The following is a 12514-nucleotide window of genomic DNA, read 5'->3' on the forward strand; positions in this document are numbered from 1 at the left end:
GCGTAGCCTCTCACCCTCATGACCTACTCCTCAGACTCCCACACTCCCACACTCCACCAGTGCCCCTCATCTCGCTGTAGCCCCACCCATGACCTCCTCCTCGGATTCCCTTACTGCCACCCTCCATTAGTGCCCCTCATCTCTGCGTAGCCTCTCTACCTCATGCCCTCCTCCTCAGACTCTGTCACTACCACCTTCCACCAATTCCCTTCATCTGTCCAAAGCCCCTCCCTGTCACGAGCTCGTCCTTGGATGCCCTCACTGCCTCCCTCCAACAGTGCTCCTCATCTCTCTGTAGCCCCTCCCTCATATGTATTTCATTAGTTGTATAGTGCTACGCATTGTGTAGGGTGCAACAGTCCTTTATATCATGCACACATTATGCAGAGACAATGAATCATACAAGTATTTTAATCCGCCTACAGGGAGTGTCACATAAGCCAATGAGGATTACCAGGTGTAGGAATCTCATGTCATCCATACTGGTGGGTTGTATGTTTTAAGAGGGTTTGGTCGGGAGAAGCACAAACTCAGGATTTAAAGAGTACTCCAGTGGTTGGCTTTACTGATAAAAGTGTATATCTGCCCAAACAAACTCTTTTTAGAAACATTAGAGTAATAAAAGACTGGGACGATTCTAACTATATTGCAACACACACAAAAAAAGAAGTTCTAAATATAACATTCAGGTTTGTATGCAGCTCTTTGATGACAGTTCGTTGGTTGCTGTCATATGTTAGGATTGTAACTTCTGAACTGCAAGTAACCCACTGAGCTTCCACATAAACTACAGTTTATCTGCATTTCAAAACTACAAACAGACAAAAGATTGTTCTCCAGCAGGATCATTAATCACCAGAGCTATCTGGACATGTTTACTGTAAAGCTGCCTCAGCCCAGGGGCCCACTCGCCCTTGACCCCTGCCCCGCACCCTCCTCTCGGTACAATCTTCCAGGTGAGGTCTGTAACGTGCACATACTCTTTCCTCTTAGAAGCCTCCTTTGCTGCAGGAGGCGCTACAGGCGTGAGGTCAAGGGTGGCAGTTGTTGCCTATCAGCCCTTCCAGGCGCTCCCCTCGCACACTGCCCCCCCCCCCCCCCCCCACCCGCCCAGGGGGCCCCTGCCCCGCACCCTCCTCTCGGTACAATCTTCCAGGTGAGGTCTGTAACCTGCACAGACTCGTTCCTCTTAGAAGCCTCTGTTGCTGGGAGGAGGCGCTACAGAGGGGAGGTCAAGGGTGGCAGCTGTTGCCTATCCACCCTTCCAGGCCCTCCCCTCGCACACTGCCACCTCACACACCCAGCCCAGGGGCCCCTGCCCCGCACCCTCCTCTCGGTACAATCTTCCTGGTGAGGTCTGCAACCTGCACAGACTCGTTCCTCTGAGAAGCCTCTGTTGCTGCAGGAGGCGCTACAGAGGGGAGGTCAAGGGTGGCAGCTGTTGCCAATCCGCCCTTCCAGGCGCTCCCCTCGCACACTGTCACCTCACACACCCGGCCCAGGGGCCCCTGGCTCTGACCTCTGCCCCAGTGCTCCCAGGCAGACCAGTGCAGGGAGGAGTGCTGGCCTCACTGGTGCTTGAGGGAGGGAGGGAGGGGGAGGAGCCGGACTGGGCTCGGCAGCAGGGCTGGGGGAGGAGTTACATGGAAGGAGGGGGTATGTAATAGGGATTTACTACAGCTGGGACCAGGGGCAGGAGACACGGAGGGCCGGCATCTCCCGCAGGCGGTGGAGCGCCCCCCAACCCTCCTCATCACCGGTAAGTGCCCCCGGTGGGTCTTTCACTGAGGGCTGGAGGGACCCCGAGGGCAGAGAGCGAGAAATGAGGCGAAGACGTAAAACTGTGCTATTAAAACGTCTCTATGGTGTGTACTACAAGGCACAGGGGCTGAGCCCCCCCCCCCCCCCCCCGCTCCAGTATCGTGTAGTGGGATATTGTGTATTTATTTACTCATCCGATACCGAACATCCTCTCCTATCTCCATAACATGTGCTTGCCGTTCACCCTGTGCAGCGCTTCGATGCCCTTTGCTGGCTCGCGTGACAGGACACCCCTTACATACATACATACATCTTTCATTCATTTACAAGCATAACACTCACACAGCACAGCTTTACTTTACTCTCTGTAACATATGTTGATATTTGTAGCGTGACTCGGACCCCGTTTACAATGAATGAATGGATGGGTGCTGGTTTGTGACTTCTGATAAACACGAATGACTGACAGTGACGGTGATTTGTGATCGCTTCAAACGCCTTCAAGCGAGAGTCACTTTCATCTCCTCGGGCGTTGGGCAGGTGCACTATGAATCCTGGGACTTGTAGTTTTCCTTTTATTACATGTGTGTGTTGAAAAGACTCCAGAGTGTGGCTTAAAATACCCGACCCGTTGGTGCTGTTCGTGCACAATGTCTTGCACCTGTGCAGAGAGGTGTCATCTGACCCCAGGACGGCCTGAGGGTGACCTCGTGACCCGCGGCCAGTGGGACGTCACAGGGACGTTATTATTGGGTTTATGGCAGGGTGCTGCTAAAGAGATTTGTCACACAGAGCGTAGAATCTTTACACACCTGCGCGAATGTAGCGCCTCCCGCCAATGAACGTGGCACTTTCCTTGGCTCGACACCAGGGGTTGTGAAAGTCACATGTGTGCTGATGTCACGGAGATCCTTCTTCACACTTGTGTTATTGTACGCCGGCTTGTATTAATGTGCACCGTTGTTACTGTATGCACACGTGCTACTGTGCAAATCGCTAACACAATGATTGTACACAAATATGGGTTCCTGTGAAAGTTGCAAAACGCATGCATCTATTTCTGTGCACACCTCGTGCAGGCTGGTCTTACTGCGCAGCCGCTTACGTCTCGGTTCAGACCACTATACATGAGTGTCACTGTGTATTCGCACCCCAGACACCAGTCTTAATGACTTTCCATCCGAGGCAAATGTGCTAATCTACACACACGTGTGCTCTGTACAGCCCCCTATACACACGTGCTACTGTAGGGACACTTGTGTTGCTGTGTATATTTTGTAACTGTGCACACCTGTGTTACTGTGAAAACAAGTAAACGTAAGTGATCGCACACGCTTGGGTTTCTGTTATGTGAAAGCGACTGAACACAACTGTTAATGTACAACCCCTTGTATCACTGTACAGATCACACTACTTGGGTGTTAGCTGCTCACACTTGTATTCCAGTGCAAATTACTTACAACACTTGTGTTATTCAATACAAACTGTTCTCTTGTGGAGACCGCTCCAGAGAACTTTGTGGTGATATAAAGAGCGAAGTGCCTGTTGTGGTGCATGCACAATTACACACACACACATCTGTTAATGTGTAGACCAGAGTGCATCCTGTTGCTGCACAAACTTGTCTCATTGTGCAGGCTGTTGAATACGTGCTTTTGTTACTGCACATCCCCTTGTGTTACTGTGCAAACCTTTGTGCGTGGTTGTATTCCTAGAGGTACTGTGAACACTCTTGTAGGTCGCAGCCCACGCCTGGTTTTCTAAAGACCTCTTGGGGACCTTCAGAAAGCTGACCTAGGACCGCATTCCGCTCGTTGAGGGCCCATGGCTTTGTGGTTTGTGGCTCACATTTGCCCACTCTCTACTTGCTGCTTTATTTTTTTTAAATAAACAAGGGGACCCGAAAAGTTGGCTGAGGACCTCGGGTATAAGTCATGAAAAGAACAATGGTCCTAAGCGGTTTCTAAAATTATTAACAATAGTACATAGACCACAATAGGCTGCTATATATTTACCATGTCCAGCCGGACAAGGATTTTTAGTTTTGTTTTGATACATAAAAATATGTTCAAGGATATTCAAACCACAACAGTTGTAGCAGGGCACAGTCCTGTACCGCACTAAGGAAGGACACACAGTGGGGAAGAAAATGACCAACAGAACCTAACAGGCAAAGAGGAGCAAACTGGCCACTTTTAAAATCAGTGTCACAAGTATAACCAGAGTGGCGAACACTGGCAATGGTAATCAGTGTGGCCACCAGAAAGAGTCGACGTTTCGATCCCGTGCTCAAATTGAACCCTATGCCTGTAACTGATCTTCTGGCTGCAATGTTCAATTAAACAAACTGTTCCCGTTTCAGTGGCGGTGTCTCTAACACCCCACCCAACCCCGCCAGCCTCAAAACTTGGAAAATTAAAAAGATAATAAAACAGGTTTATTATCGTTTTATTTTCAAGGTTCTGAGGACAGGGCGAGACTTGGGGGTGGGGCCATCGCGAGGGCAGAGAAGGTGGTTGCACTGTTGTAAGTGCGCATGTCAGTTTGGCCGTCTATGTCAGGCTGACCAAGCCAACATACACACGGAGCTGTCTCCAACCCAGCTGCATTGCGGGGTTGAAGACAGCAAAGCACAGGCACCCAGTCTCTTTGTGGACGCAAATTCCCAGCACTCAGGCCAATTCTGACACTGCCTTCAAACATGAAGGCAGCATCAGGATTGGCCACAGGGAAGGCTGGGATCCTTTGTTGCAGCAAGGACATGGAAACCTGCATTGAATAGCATGACAAATGTAAGGTTTAAAAAAAGTTTATTTGTTGTTTGTTCCCCCGTCTTGCCACTCCGCCCGCACACCAGCCGCCACTGTCCTTTTTCTCTCCTAAAACGCCTATTGTTTTTTCAAGGTATTTCATGTTCATGGGAATCATCCTGAACTCGGAGCTCAAAATGGACTGCCAGATCAACTCGGTCTCGTCCTCCTGCTTCCACACCCTCCGCCTCCTACGTAAGACCTTCAAATGGATCCCCCTCTGTGAGAAGTTGGCCTGATATGTAGTGTTTCCAATTCTGGAACCACTTGGTATCAGTCCAAACAAACCCCAAAGATGTCTGGTTGTAAGTCAACCTTGTTAGACAAGCTATCCTAGTGGTAGCATGGACTAAGCAGCCTTAAAGGCTTAACTTAAGAGGTCGTGTTAAGCGAGCTGTTTTACCACATACAATCCTGTAATCAAATGAAAGGACACCACACAAGTATATATTATAAAAATATATGTATTTATTTCTAAATTACTCCCCAGTACTCTTTATGAGGAAAGGGGCACAAGCGTTAAATCAAAAGCACTGTTACACATATAAAGTTGCACAATTATGGATGAGGGCGGGTGGCCACTCAGACCATATATTAAAAAAGTGGTATAAGTAACTCTTCTCGAACAATGGTTAGGCCTAGGGCCTAGAGATTCGCTGGGAGCAGTCAGGACTAGCAATGATGAAGTCGGGAGTAGCCCCCAGGAGACGGGTGCAGCACGGAAAGTGCGGCGCGCACCAATGCACTGTCAATGGTGCGTAAAAGTCAGTTAAAGTGAATTAAAAGATACTTCCGCTGAACCTAGGAACACAAAACTTTAGACACAGACCCTAGAGGTGTGTACCAGTGTATAGACACCGGCGTTGCAATGTTACCTCACCCACAGGCCGTGGGTGCACAGGGTCGAAGTGGCGTCGGGTTCTGTCACGCAGGTTCTTGGTGCTTGAAGCTGTTGCAGCTGCAGGCGCTGTGAAGCAGAAGTGTCCGGTGCGATCCAAGGGTGGATCGAAGTAGAAAAGTACCTGAAAGCAGAGGGGACAGAGTCTGGGTCACTCAGCAGTGACCAGGGTGGAACCAGGACGGAACCAGGCAATGTCGGGCGCAATCAGGCGGTTGTCGATAGGCTTCTCTCCGCTGTCACGTGGGCTCTGGGGCATCTGCGACGTCCAGGAGCAGGTCACGATCTGTCCCACGTAGGCTCTCGCCGTCAGCACCGTCGGCTTCAAGATTGCAGCAAACAGCACTTGGCAAAAGCAATCCACGCGGAACCGGGAGATTGCTTATCACTCGAACCAGGAGGGTCAGAGTGGGTGCTCCTTTTCACAGGAGCTGGTGCAGATCTGGAGCAACCAGAAAAGCGAGTCGTATTTCAAGTTTCGTCGGCACAGGGGCCACAAGCCAGCTGGCAAGTGACCGGGCCAACGCGTCGAGCGCACACAAGCAGAAGGGCCCCACGCAGCACTCGTCGAGTGTGGAGGGGTGAGCTTTGGTGCAAGTGGAGCTCGGGGCTGGGGCTTCTCAAACCCCGGTGCACAGCTTCGAGGATCACTCGTGGGCTGCACGGTCAGCGTCTCGTGGCCTTTTAAAGATGGCGTGCCCCACGCTTCCGGTCGCCTCCACGGGTCTCAGCTCTGCAGGGACTGTGGATCGGGCAGGTAGAAGGCAGGCAAGCTTGATCTCGTCGATCTCTGTCGCTCGAGTTCCGGCGGGAACTGCAACAAAGCAAGGGTCGAGGGCTGGATGGTGCCTGTTTGCACAGGGTGGTCACTCCTTGACCACAAGGGAGATTCTTCAGTCTTCTTACGTCGTGTAGAAAGTCGAAGGGTCCAGAATTCGTTTCTTATGTTTCTTCAGGATGATCTGAGTTCCATTGGGACTGCTCCCCCTCTTATTCGAATCTCGGGGGTTGGACATCCTGCTAGGTCCCCTCCTATGGGTGGGACCTCGGAAGGGGGTGGTTACACCCCTCTCCTTTGATCCTGGCCGCGCTGGGACAGGGGCTGGGAGGCCCCAGAACCGGTTTGGCCGGATCCTGCAAGGGGCAGCCTTGTGCTCCCCAGGCAGTGTCTGGTTTCTTTGAAACCTCCCTACTCCAATCCACTATATCCTGTCTGGGGTGGTTTGACACCGCCCTGTGACAGGAAACTCTTTGTCCAGGCCTCCTCTGCCGAGTTTCGGTCAGCAGCAGGAGGCCAGACCCGTGTCTGTGGCAGGGGCATCCATTTTGTGGATCTGAGGCTCATTTTAAATCAACCGCGTTTCAGTAAAGTAACATGTCTTCTCCCTTTAGAACGGTGGAATGCTACCCCCGTCGCCAGAACTGGCGAGGGGGTAGTATTCCAATTCGTATGACACCTTACACGACATGTTTCGATAAAGCCAAACCAAAGTTGCTATATAACCGCGAGGATTATAAGGCGCTTAAGAGTATATGGTATGGCGTTATCCCGGATCAGCTTAGGGAGTTGTTCCCGACAGCTGCAGACAGGCTCAGCTCATGCCAGAGCACCATCTCACATAAAACCACGCACTCTGCCTCCAGGATTGATGAGGCCTTCCATAGGAGTGGCTTACAGGCTATATATGTGTCCAGATATAGGTTTAGATATAGGTATACTATATCTAAGCAAGGGGTGATTACACCCACTTGCCCCAGCTGAGTGATCAGCCAGTTGTGTCAATTTAAGAACCAGCCAGGGGTGGCAAAAGCTATGCTTCAGCCCCTGGTAGGCCTTGGTGGCACCTATGCCCTGAGCACCTATAGTGCATGGTACAGGGGCTGACAAGGAGTCCATTTCCAATTGTGGTATGTACCTATAGCACATGTATCATAAATTTAGAGAGAGAACAGCAGGCTGGGGGTCTGATTAGCAGGCCCACAGCCTCAGTTAGTCGAAAACCAGTGAAGCAAAAAGCAAAAATTGGGGTGACCATAGGATAGCAGACCCTACTCTCCTACATAACCCCCCCCCCAAACGCAGGGACATTAAACTTAACCTTGACCAGATAAGTCTTCATGTTCTAAGTGGAAGTACCTGGAGAGACCATCTGCATTACCATGGTCAGTCCCTGGGCGGTGCTCCACTGTAAAGTCCATCCCCTGTAGGGAAATGGACCACCTGAGCAGTTTGGGATTTTCACCCTTCATCTGATTTAGCCACAAGAGGGGCTTATGGTCTGTCTGAATTAGGAAGTGAGTACCAAACAAGTATGGCCTCAACTTCTTCAGGGCCCAAACCACAGCAAAGGCCTCCCTCTCAATAGCTGACCAACGTTTCTCCCTGGGGGTCAGCCTTCTGCTAATAAAAGCAATGGGCTGGTCTTGACCATCTTGATTAAGTTGTGAAAGCACAGCTCCCACCCCCAACTCAGAAGCATCTGTCTGTACAATGAACTGTTTGGAGTAGTCAGGACTCTTCAGGATAGGTGCAGAGCACATGGCCTTCTTCAGGTCATCAAATGCCTTTTGACAGCTAACTGTCCACTGAACCTTTTTGGGCATCTTCTTGGATGTCAAGTCATTCAATGGTGTCACAATGGACCCATAGTTCTTTACAAATTTTCTGTAATACCCAGTCAGGCCCAAGAAGGCTCTGACTTGTGTCTGGGTAGTTGGAGGAGCCCAGTCCTGTATGGTCTGGATCTTGCTCTCCAGTGGTTGAACTTGACCCCCACCTACTAGGTGGCCCAAGTACACAACCTTGCTCTGCCCTATCTGGCACTTAGTAGCCTTGATAGTCAGGCCTGCCTTTTGCAGGGCCTCCAGAACCTTCTTCAGGTGGATCAGGTGATCCTCCCAGGTGGAGCTAAAGACAGCAATATCATCTAGATATGCTGCACAAAAGTCATCCAGCCCAGCAAGGACTTGATTCACCAACCTTTGGAAGGTGGCAGGTGCATTCTTCAAACCAAAGGGCATTACCACAAACTGATAATGTCCACTAGGGGTAGAGAATGCTGTTTTGGCTTTTGACTCTTCAGCTAGTCTGATTTGCCAGTAGCCAGCTGTCAAATCAAATGTGCTCAGAAACTTGGCAGAAGCCAATTTATCAATGAGCTCATCTGCTCTTGGAATGGGATGAGCATCTGTCCTAGTGACAGCATTGAGACCTCTGTAGTCCACACAAAACCTCATTTCTCTCTTCCCATCTTTGGTATGAGGTTTTGGCACAAGGACCACTGGGCTAGCCCATGGGCTCTCTGATGGCTCAATCACTCCAAGCTCCAACATCTTTTGCACCTCAGCCTTTATACAATCCCTGACATGGTCAGGTTGCCTGTAGATCTTATTCTTCACAGGCAGATTGTCACCAGTGTCCACCTCATGGGTGCACCAGTTAGTCTGACTGGGTGTGAGTGAAAACAAATGTCTGTGGGCCTGCAACACCTGTCTGCAGTCCACCTGTTGCTGCTCAGTGAGGCTGCCTGCCAAGGCTACTCCATCAACTGAACCATCATCAGGGTTCTGGGAAAGCAGGTCTGGGAGAGGGTCACTCTCTTCCTCCTGTTCCCCATCTGTGGCCATGAGGAGACTCATGTCCTCCCTGTCAACAAATGCTTTCAAACGATTTACATGGAGCACCCTGTGGGGGCTCCTAGGGGTACCAAAATCAACCAAGTAGGTGACTTCTCCCTTCTTTTCAATGATAGGGTAGGGTCCAGTCCATTGGTCCTGGAGAGCTGCTGGCCCCACTGGGTCCAACACCCACACCTTCTGCCCTGGCTGGTACTCAACCAGAACAGCCTTTTGGTCATGCCAGGCTTTCTGTAATTCCTGACTTGCCTCAAGGTTTTTGGATGCTCTCTCCATGTATTCAGCCATCCTGGAGCGGAGACCAAGTACATAGTCCACAATGTCTAGTTTAGGCTTTTTGAGAGGTAACTCCCATCCTTCCTTCACCAAACTCAATGGACCTCTTACAGGGTGGCCAAACAGAAGTTCAAAAGGGCTGTAGCCAACCCCCTTCTGTGGGACCTCTCTGTAAGCAAAGAGCAAGCAGGGTAAAAGGATGTCCCATTTCCGCCTAAGCTTCTCTGGTAAACCTTTTATCATTCCCTTTAGGGTCTTGTTGAACCTTTCCACAAGCCCATTGCACTGTGGATGGTAGGGTGTGGTAAACTTATAGTTTACTCCACACTCTTTCCACATTGCTATTAAGTATCCAGACATAAAGTTAGTACCTCTGTCTGAAAGAACCTCCTTTGGAAAGCCCACTCTTGAGAAAACTGCAATGAGGGCTTTTGCCACCACAGGAGCTGTGGTGGTCCTCAGGGGAATTGCTTCTGGATACCTGGTGGCATGATCCACTACCACCAGTATAAATCTGTGCCCAGATGCTGTTGGAGGATCCATGGGACCCACAATGTCTATTCCAACTCTTTCAAAGGGTACCCCCACCACAGGTAGTGGTATCAGGGGGGCCTTTGTTGTGCCACCTGACTTACCACTGGCTTGGCAAGTGACACAGGAGCGACAAAACTCCTTGACATTTTCTGACATGTGAGGCCAGTGAAAGTGTGGAACAAGCCTGTCCCAAGTCTTATTCTGGCCTAAGTGTCCTGCAAGGGGAATATCATGGGCCAAGGTAAGAAGGAAGCCCCTAAACTTCAAAGGTATAACCAACCTCCTGGTTGTGCCAGGCTTGGGGTCTCTAGCCTCTGAATAAAGGAGTCCTTCATCCCAATACACCTTATGGGTACCTTGAGCATTCCCTGCAGCCTCAGCAGCAGCTTGCTGTCTGAGGGGTTCAAGTGAAGGGCAATCTAATTGGGCCTGCCCCAGGTCTGCCCTTGAGGGTCCCCCTGTCCCCAGAAACTCAACCTGATCAGGTTCAAGCTCCTCTGAGACAGTCTCCTCTTGGACTGCAGAATCAGTTTCCTGTGAAACTTGATCCTCAACCTGGGGCAAGTGGGAAGGCACAGCCTTAACCCTCTTGCTCCTTCTCTTGGGTTGTGGTTGGTCTATTGTTTCAAGATCCACCACTGGTTCAGGAAGGCACTTCTTAGCCTGAGACCTTGTCACTGCAAGGACATGAGCTGAAATCCCTAGCATTTCTGCATGAGTCCTGTACTCCACTTCTGACCAAACTGAGCTTTCAAGATCATCGCCTAACAGACAGTCTACTGGGAGGTCTGCACTCACAACAACTTTCTTTAGGCCATCTACCCCTCCCCAGGAGAAGTTCACAACAGCCACACTATGGGAAGTAGTGGAGTTGCTTGCATTGGTCACTAGGTAACTTTCACCTAGTACAATCTGTCCAGGGTCCACAAAGCCAGGTGTCACCATTGTGACACTGGCACAAGTGTCCCTGTAGGCCTGAGCCAGTTTCTCATTAATTAAGGGAGTCTGCCTATATTTGCCCAGGTTACTGGGGCTTACTGCAGTGGGCAAAGATAAGTCCACATCATATAGGAGAACTGCCTGTGTGGGGATTCTGACTAGGCCAGATTCCACCTCAGTACCCAGGGTCAACCCTACTAAACCCTTTGGCTGTGTACCACCACTGTTAACTGTACTAGGGGGTGCAGGTGCTTTAGGAGCTGCAGTGGTGGGGACTGGATTTTTCTTAGTGCATTCACTGCCCCAGTGTGAAACTGATTTGCAGGTATTACACCAAGGTTTCTTTGGGCCATCATTCTTCTTTTTCTTGTTTCCATTTTGGGAACCCCCCTCCTTATTACTAGTTTGGGGGCCTGAAGACTTCTGGTCCTTTTCTTTATCTTTCTGATTCCCACCCTTCTGGTCTGTTTTCTTCTGGTCACCTTGGTTCTGGTTTTTCTGCTTAATCCTTGTTCTGACCCATTTGTCTGCCTTCTTTCCCAATTCTTGGGGAGAGGTCAAATCAGAGTCAACAAGGTATTGATGCAACAGCTGGTTCTGACAGTTATTAAGGATCTGCTCTCTCATCATAAGATTGTACAATCCTGTATAGTCTGAAACTTTACTTCCCTGCAGCCAACCCTCCAGAGCCTTCGTGGCACAATCTACAAAATCAGTCCAGTCCTGAGTCTGTGCTTTTTGGGTGTCTCTGAACAACAACCTGTATTGCTCAGTGGTTAGGCCAAACCCTTCAATAAGAGCACTCTTCAGAACAGAGTAGTTTTTGGCATCCTCAGGCCTAACAGTGAGGAGCCTGTCCCTCCCTTTCTCAGAAAAGGAGTACCTTAAAATTGCTGCCCACTGATCCTCAGGGACCTGCTGTACCATGCAGGCCCTCTCAAGAGCAGTCATCCATTTGTGGATATCATCCCCTTCCTTGTAGGGGGGCACAATTTTTGTCAGGTTTCTATTGTCATAGGCCCTGTCTTTTTCTTTAGGAACTTTGCTGCCACCAGTGGCATCTAAGCCACTTAATTTCTGTTCCCTAGCCAAGGTAAGTTTAGCTTGAGCCAGAGCTACCTCCTCCCTCTCTATCTGGAGTTGGACAGCCCTCATTCTGGCCCTATGCTCTTTTCTCTGGGAGGAAGTCATCCCTCTTTGAGATTCTCTTGAGGCACTAGAAAGATGAGAGTCCCCTGATAGAGATCTCACCCTCCTGTTGCCTGGGAGAATTTGGTTATGAGATCTGGAGTGGTGCTGGCCCTCTCCATTCTCATGTAGGTCCAAGTTGGCCTGGTTAAGCCTGGCAACCTGTACCTGGTTTCCCCCCTGATCCTGATCTTCAGGCTCTTCTACATCAGAGTCTTCTTCTTCCTCCTCCTCCACTACATCATCTGGAAGATCCTCATTCTCAGGGGAGTTTATCCCTTCACCTGATTCTAAGGGAGCCTGGCTCACCTTATCTAGGTCATCCTTTTCTAGGAGAGCTACTAGGGAAGGAATGGTAGGGCCTCTGCCCTTTTTTAGCCCCCTGGCTGTGCACAAGGCACTCAGGTCTTTGTGGCTAAGGTTGTCATATCTGGATGTTGTCCCTATAGGATCAACTATTACAGGAGCAGAG

The 12514-nt window shown here is 50.2% G+C and overlaps 1 protein-coding gene across 1 annotated transcript in view; it reads left to right on the top strand.

Moving 5' to 3' along the window:
- The first annotated feature begins 1620 nt into the window (after positions 1-1620).
- Positions 1621-12514, top strand: part of CIDEC (cell death inducing DFFA like effector c) — a 92679-nt gene continuing 81785 nt past the window's right edge. Inside the window, exon 1 of the mRNA XM_086939376.1 lies at positions 1621-1759. The gene's annotated coding sequence lies outside the window, so the exon portion shown is untranslated. The remainder of the gene's footprint in view (positions 1760-12514) is intronic.

Source organism: Lissotriton vulgaris, chromosome 9, assembly GCF_964263255.1.
Source record: "Lissotriton vulgaris chromosome 9, aLisVul1.2, whole genome shotgun sequence".
NCBI classification, from domain to species: Eukaryota; Metazoa; Chordata; class Amphibia; order Caudata; family Salamandridae; genus Lissotriton; species Lissotriton vulgaris.